This window comes from Peromyscus leucopus, chromosome 7 (genome assembly GCF_004664715.2).
Source record: "Peromyscus leucopus breed LL Stock chromosome 7, UCI_PerLeu_2.1, whole genome shotgun sequence".
NCBI lineage: Eukaryota > Metazoa > Chordata > Mammalia > Rodentia > Cricetidae > Peromyscus > Peromyscus leucopus.
Genome location: NC_051069.1, coordinates 118,063,569 through 118,071,811, shown reverse-complemented (window position 1 = coordinate 118,071,811; position 8,243 = coordinate 118,063,569).

Genomic DNA, 8,243 nt, shown 5'->3' with positions numbered 1-8,243 from the left:
TTCTCTGCTTCCTCCAGGAACAGATACCTGAGTGTTAGGATTCAGACCCACTTCTTGGAATCCTGGCCAATAAAAGATAATACCCTGGCTTGACCAGTGTCCTGACACCATCCTATGTTCCCTTTAAGAAAGGACTCCTCCCCCTTTGCTCTTTCTTTCCCCCCTCTCCATTCCATTAGGTGTACACCTCCTCTCTCTCTCTCTCTCTCTCTCTCTCTCTCTCTCTCTCTCTCTCTCTCTCTCTCTCTCTCTCTCTCTTCCTCCCTTCCCCTCAATAAAACTCTCCACAGAGTACTGTCTAAATGGCATCTCTTGTCTCTCACCCACCATAGAGCACCCTGGCTCAAACTTGCCAAGATCTGTCTCTCACCATATCACAACACTGAGGTCTCCAGGATGGCAGTTAACTGATTGCTTCTTCACCCATACCTTTGCTAAGCATGAGCCCCTGACTCCCAAATCCCTCTCCCCACATCATCACATGCCAGCAGGAAGAAGCCACATTTGAACCAGTGCCCATATACCAAAAAAGGTCAGGATGTTCGGCTGGAACTTCCAGCTTGCTCCTGTGAAAGCCCCATTTCTCTCTCTCCAAAACCTGTCTTCTCACCCAGATATCTGGCTCTGGGGTTTTACTGTAAGACCGTTTAGGATTCGTGCAACATCTGACATCCAACTTTTGGGGCACAAATTCATGAGAAAGCCACTTGGCTGTGGGTTTGGAGCCACTGACACAGGCCAGAGCTGCACACAGCTAAAGTCTCCAACCCACCTGCACCAGAGTCCCTAGCCTGCCAGCTAGGTTTCTGTTACAGCCTATCTGCAGCAAACTCCATAGGCTTTTGGGCTTCAAAAGCCACAGGATTTAGCCACTTTCCCACCTTCCCCACTGCAGATGGCTGGCTCTTTGGCTTCTTCCCTCTCCTGGTGGGTTGTGGCTTTCACTGGATCCCCACCTTGGGATGCTGCCACACTAGGTAGCTGCCTCACTTCACTGTCATCTGAATCGACGTTGTCATCAGATTTGGTGAGTCAATTGGGATTTCTTAAAAGGGGAAATTAGTTTTTTAAAAAAGAGAAAGAGAATTTTTTTCCCACATTAAGAAATTGGAGGCCAGGCGGTGGTGGTTCACGCCTTTAATCCTAGTACTCGGGAGGCTGAGGCAGGCGGATCTCTGTCAGTTCGAGGCCAGTCTGGGCTACCAAGTGAGTGCCAGGAAAGGTGCAAAGCTACACAGAGAAACTCTGTCTAGAAAATTTAAAAAAATGGAAACATTAATATAATAGGAGTTTGGTCTCTGTTTGATAATGCATTAGACGGTTTGAAAACAGAACAATTAAATGAGAGGATAATTAATGTTGATGGGATTTATGTAATGACAGTTATAAATATTATTTGTTTGATCATTTCTGTTTTATCACTTAAAAAGTTGGGTTAATATGAGTGCCAAGATACAAGTTTTAGAAAAACTTGTTGAAACAGATCATAGAGATATTCAGACCTAGACAGAGGAATTTAAAGGATAACCAATCTCAGGACTGCATTATAAGGTTACAGAGAAACAGCCTAAGGTTTTCAAACAGCCAACCTTAACTTATCCAGTAACCTTACAGGAACTGTCAAATGATACATATCCCCCAGACTGTGTACGAGCTGAATGGACTCCTGTACAAATGCTACATTTGAGGAGATTCAAGGAAACAATAGTCTCACACAGCATGCACTCACCTCTTGTGAAGCAGATGTTAAACTCATGGTCAACTTGTAATAGAATTATCCCTCAAGACTAGAGAGATTTGGTTATAGGAGTCTTGGAGGCTGGTCCCCAATTACAATGGAGGACCTGGTAGAAAGATGAGGAAAAGACCATTGAACAAGTAGGTCTAGACGTATGGAAATCTCCCAAGACTAACTGCTGGGAGAGGGAGATTATGCTGATGTACAAACACAATCTCTATATGATGACCACACCCTGGCTTTATGATGCACAGCAGCCTTGAATGCTTGGGACAGAATTGAAGAAGTAGGATAGAAAATTGAGTCATTTAAAGGGCCCAAAAGAAACCTTCACTGATTTTGTACAGTGTAGATGTATCCAATCGTCTTTTTAAAATAAAAAACACAGAGCCAATGTAAAAGAGAGAAAGCCGAGAGGTCAGAGCTCAGAGATAAAATCTTACCTCCTGCAGTGCTCCTAACTTCCCCGAGAGAGAGCTACTTCCTGTTTGTCTGTGTTTAAATAGTCTTTCTGTTCTGCCTTCTCATTGGTTCTAAACCCAACCACATGACTGCCTTGTCACTGCCTGTAAGTACCGCCCTCCAGGTCTTAAAGGCATATGTCTCCAATACTGGCTGTATCCCTGAACACACAGAAATCTACCTAGCTCTTCTAACCATCACGCTCTTGCTATGGCTCTAATAGCTCTGACCCCAGGGCAACTTTATTAACATAAAATTAAAATTACATTTCAGTACAAATAAAATATCACCATAGTACAGTGATTGACTTCTGCAGTAAATAGAATGATTCCAAATTTAGACCAGAAACAAAAAAAACAAGCCGGGCGGTGGTGGCACATGCCTTTAATCCCAGCACTCGGGAGGCAGAGGCAGGCGGATCTCTGTGAGTTCGAGGCCAGCCTGGTCTACAGAGTTAGTTCCAGGAAAGGTGCAAAGCTACACAGAGAAACCCTGTCTTGAAAAACCAAAAAAAAAAAAAAAAAAAAAAAAAAAAACCAAAAAAAAAAAACAAAAAACAAATTTAGAAGTTAGACAAATAATAATTGAACCTCTGGCTTTTGAAAATGCTAATGCACAATGCAAAAGGGTAATTAGGCTTTTAAAGACAAGATCAGTGGCCTTGGAAGAATGGATCCAAGATACAATCAATATTGAATCTCATGATTATAATGATGCATGGATAGGAGAGGTTATTATTACATACTATTTAGGATATAAAGAAATTCAGGTTAGTAGTTAGTCACCTATTACAATTGAACTTGTAGTCAGGTTAGGTATGTTTTCAAAGTCAAACAGAGATATGTTTTCAGAGATATTTCTCATGTGGTCTTCATTTACCATGGTCTCCTATTCCTTGTTCTCCCTCTCTGTTCTTGAACCAGTTGGGATCTCCCACTCCCCCAAGCTCTCTTTCCCTCGACCCTCACCCTTCATTACCCCCACTCACGTCCAGGCTGTTCATGCAGATCTCATCCATTTCTCCATCATTGGGTGATCCCGTATCTTTCTTGGGGTCCTGTTTCCCAGGTAGCCTCCCTGGTGTTGTGAGTAGCAGTCCAGTCATCCTTGTTCCACATTTAGTATCCTCCTATGAGTGAGTACATACCATGTTGGTCTGAGTCTGGGTTACCTCACTCAGGATTTTTTCTAGATCCATCCATTTGCTTGCAAACCTCATGATGTCATTGTTTTTCTCTGCTGAGTAGTATTCCATTGTGTATATGTACATTTTATTTATCCATTCTTCAGTTGAAGGGCATCTAGGTTGTTTCCAGGTTCTGGCTATTACAAACAATGCTGATATGAACATAGCTGAGCAAGTGCCCTTGTGGTATGATTGAGCATTCCTTGGGTATATGCCCAAGAGTGGTATAGCTGGATCTTGGGGGAGATTCCCAATTTTCTAAGAAAGCGCCATATTGATTTCCAAAGTGGTTGTACAAGCTTGCATTCCCACCAGCAGTGGAAGAGAGTTCCCCTAGCTCCACATCCTCTCCAGCATAAAGCATCTTCAGTGTTTTTGATCTTAGCCATTCTGACAGGCGTAAGATGGTATCTCAGAGTTGTTTTGATTTGCATTTCCCTGATAATGAGGGATGTTGAACAATTCCTTAAATGTCTTTCAGCCATTTGAGTTTCCTCTGTTGAAAATTCTCTGCTTAGTTCTATAGCCCAATTCTATAGCCCATTTCTTAATTGGACTGTTGGGCATTTTGATGTCTAATTTCTTGAGTTCATTATATATTCTGGATATCAGTCCTCTGTCAGATGTGGGGTTGGTGAAGACCTTTTCCCATTCTGTAAGCTGTCGCTTTGCCTTGTTGACCGTATCCTTTGCTCTACAAAGCTTCTCAGTTTCAAGAGGTCCCAATGATTGTTTATTTCTCTCAGCGTCTGAGCTACTGGTGTTATATTTAGGAAGTGATCTCCTATGCCAATGCATTCAAGACTACTTCCTACTTTACAGCGTTCTGCCTGCAGGCCAGAAGAGGGCACCAGATCTCATTACAGATGGTTGTGAACCACCTTGTGGTTGCTAGAAATTGAACTCAGGACCTCTGGAAGAACAGCCAGTGCTCTTAACCTCTGAGCCATCTCTCTAGCCCTTAAGATGTTTTAATAACATAGAGTCTTTTTTGTTTTTATGACCAGAGACATGTCTGCTCCTGGCAGCACCATTTTACTTCAGAGAAGATGATGGGCATCGAAGAAACTCCATATGGAGCTTACTTTCTTTGTGACAAAAGTTAGCCACTGGGCAATAAACTGCCCTTCCCTCAACTGCTGACAGTATGCTGTCCAAATGGGAGAAGCAGGACACAAAAAAGGACTGCCAAACCTTGCCAAGACAAGGTGGGAAGGTCCTTCAAAATATCCTGCTTTGGGCTGGACAGATGGCTCAGCTATTAAGAGCACTGGCTGTTCTTCCAAAGGTCCTGGATTCAATTCTCAGCAACCACATGGTGGCTTACAACCATCTGTAATGAGTTCTGCCCTGTTTATTTATTATTACAGATACAACACTGTATACATAATAAATAAATAAATATTTTAAAAAAATTTGCTTGCACTTCCTACTTATTCAGGTAATATTATTTCCTTCTAAGGTCTCTGAGGGAGTTGAAGACTAGATACTTATAGTCTTCCTTATTAACAAATTCAGAAAAGAAACTCACTAAAGAGGTGTAAAGTGTATAAGTTTGAAAGACATCAAAAGAGAGTTTTGAGGAGCTGGAGAGATGGCTCAGAGGTTAAGAGCGCTGACTGTTCTTCCAGAGGTCTTGAGTTCAATTCCCAGCACCCACATGGTGGCTCACAACCATCTGTAATGAGATCTGGCATTCTTATCTGTGTACATAATAAATAAAATAAATCTTTAAAAAAAAAAAAAAGAGAGTTTTGAATTGGTAATACAAGTTAGGATAGAAAGTGAAGTAGGAACCAGGCGGTGGTGGTGCACGCCTTTAATCCCAGCACTCGGGAGGCAGAGGCAGGCGGATCTCTGTGAGTTCGAGGCCAGTGTCTGGGCTACCAAGTGAGTTCCAGGAAAGGCGCAAAGCTACACAGAGAAACCCTGTCTCGAAAAACCAAAAAAAAAAATAAGAAAGTGAAGTAGGTACAACATTTTGGATTCACCAAAATATGATAAATGGATTATTTTTTTCTGAACTGTTAATGGACTGGACATTAATTCTTGACTGTAAATATTGTATATAATTATTATAATTATTACATATAGTTTTAGTTATTAAGAAAATATATCCTTTTATTATTTAAGACAAAAAAGGAGAAATGTGGTGATATATTGCTTGTAATCTAAGAAATAAAAGCTTGCTGAAGATCAGAGGGCAGAGCCAGCCACAGTTGGCCATAGAAGTTAGGTAGTGGTGGCACATACCTTTAATCCTAGCACTTGAGAGGCAGAGACAGGCAGATCTCTGTGAGTTCAAGGCCACACTGGGCTACATGAGATTAATCCAGTCTGAAAGAGAAAGAGAGCCAGGCAGTGGTGGCACACACCTTTAATTCTAGTATTTAGGATCACACACCTTTAATCCCAACTAGGAAGGTTGAGAAACTAAGTGATATGGCTGCGCAGAGAAATAAATATAAGACAGGAGGAGACAGGAACTCCTGCTCTTTCAGACTAAGGAGTTGTTGAGGTAAGAATGGTGGCTGTGGCTTGCTCTGCTTCTCTGATCTTCCAGCTTTCACCCTGGTATCTGGCTCCAAGGTTTTATTATAAGACCATTTAGAATTCATGCAACAGGAGACACCCACTGGACACAGGAAACATGACATGCAGCATATGAGGTAACAAGCCATGAACCATGTGGCAGCACGTAAATTAATAGAAACAGGTTAAGTTATAAGAGCTAGTTAGAAGTAAGTCTAAGCTATTGGCCAACCTTTCATAATTAATAAGAAGTCTCCATCTCATTTATTTGGGAGCTGTCTGGTGGGACAAAGAAAGACTCACTACTACTCAGCCTTGGTTGTCCTAGAACTAGCTCTGTAGGCAGGCTGGCCTGGAACTCAGAGATCCAAGTGTCTCTGCTGAGTGTTGGGATTAAAGGCATATGCCATCATCAGTTTTTATATATGTGGTATGTTACATGTATGTGGGTGCCATGCCTATGCATACATGAAGAGGCCAGATGATGTCAGGTATCCTCCACACTCTCCACCTTGTTCGCTTGAGATAAAGTCTCTCATTGAACTTGGAGCAAGACTTGGCAGCTGGCAAGCCTCAGAATCCCTGTGCCTGTCTAGCACAGCATTAGGATTATAGGCACATACATGGACATTTCTACCTATTTATGTTGGTGACAAGATCTGAATGCAGGTCCTCATGCTGGCTCAAGTACCCTTAACTACCAAGCCATCTCTCTTCAGCCCCCTTGTCCATCTCTTTTTTAGTTGTTACATGTTCTAAATATTGATCCTTATTAAATAGATAACTTGCCTTTTTATTTTGGGACAAGGTTGTACTGTAGTCCAAATTGGCCTGGAACTCACTATGTAGACCAGGCTGGCCTTCAACTTGTAGTGGTCCTCCCATCCTACTCAAGTACTAGGACTGCAGGTGTGTACCAACACTCCAAATAAACATTTTTGCCTTTTCACTAAATTATGTGTATGTCTGCATGTATATACTGCACAAACAGAAGCACTGGGTGGTGCCTGCGGAGGTCAGAGATGTCAAGTCCCCTGGAACTGGAATTACAGATGTGATCTGCCTGATGTGGGTGATAGAAGTTGAACTCAGGTGCTCTGAAAAAGCATGCATTGCTCCCAACTCTTGTGCCAACTCTCAGCCCATTTTTCATTCTATTGGTAGTACCTTTTGATACAGGTTTTTTCTTTGAGACAAGGTTTCTTTATTAACAGCCTTGGCTATCCTGAAAACTCCCTTTGTAGACCAGCTTCGTTACCAGGTTGGCCTTGAACTTATCTGCCCACCTCTGTCCCTCTGCCCTCCCATTGCAGTGCTTCGGGCATGCACCACCATGCCTGGCTGATACAGGTTTTTGTTTTTCAAGACAGGGTTTCTCTGTGTAGTTTTGGTGCCTGTCCTGGATCTCGTTCTGTAGACCAGGCTGGCCTCGAATTCACAAAGCCTGGCTCTGCCTCCCAAGTGCTGGATTAAAGGCGTGTGTCACTGCTGCCCAGCCTGATAACAGGTTTTAATCTAATGTTAAGTGTAACTTACCTGTTTTTCCATTTGCGCCCGGGCACTTCCTGTCCACTAAATCCAAGATGGTGAATATCTCCTATCTGTTTCCCCTTCAAAGTATTTTACAGAATCTGATCCAGTACTGGGAAGAGATAGCTCAGTAAGTCAGAGAACTTGCTATGCAAGCATAAGGACCTGGGAACCAATACCCACTGGCATGGCTGTACACATGCTTATAACCCCAGCATTGCAATGGGAGTTGGGGCAGCAACAGACAGATCCAGCTTGCTGTCCAGTCAGCCTAGTTAAAATCCGAGCTTCTGAGACACCGTGTCTCAAGGGAGTAAGTTAGTAAGTGGATTGTGTTGAGAGAAACACTCAATATACTCCATCCCTCTAAGGGCACCTCTTGTCTGTCTCTCTCACAAACACACACACACTCATGTCCATGTATCCTAAGCTCAAACACACAGAATGCCATTTCATTTTTTGCAGAACTCACTTTTGGGAGGGGGGCAGTGTCCCATTTTGTAGCTTTGAACTCTACCCTGATTCAGGATTGTACCAAACTTAAAAAAAAAAAAAAAAAAAAAGTTGGCCAGTACACGTATGTATGTGGAAGCCAGAGGACAACTTTAAGTATCATCCTCAGGAACACTATCCACAGACAGGATAACGCACTGGCCTGCAGCTCACCAATTAGGCTAATCCGGCCAGTGGTTCTCCACCTTCCTAATGCCACACTTTAATAGTTTTCCATGTTGTGATGACCACCAATCATAAAATTATTCATTGATACCTCCTGACTGTAATTTTGCCACTGTT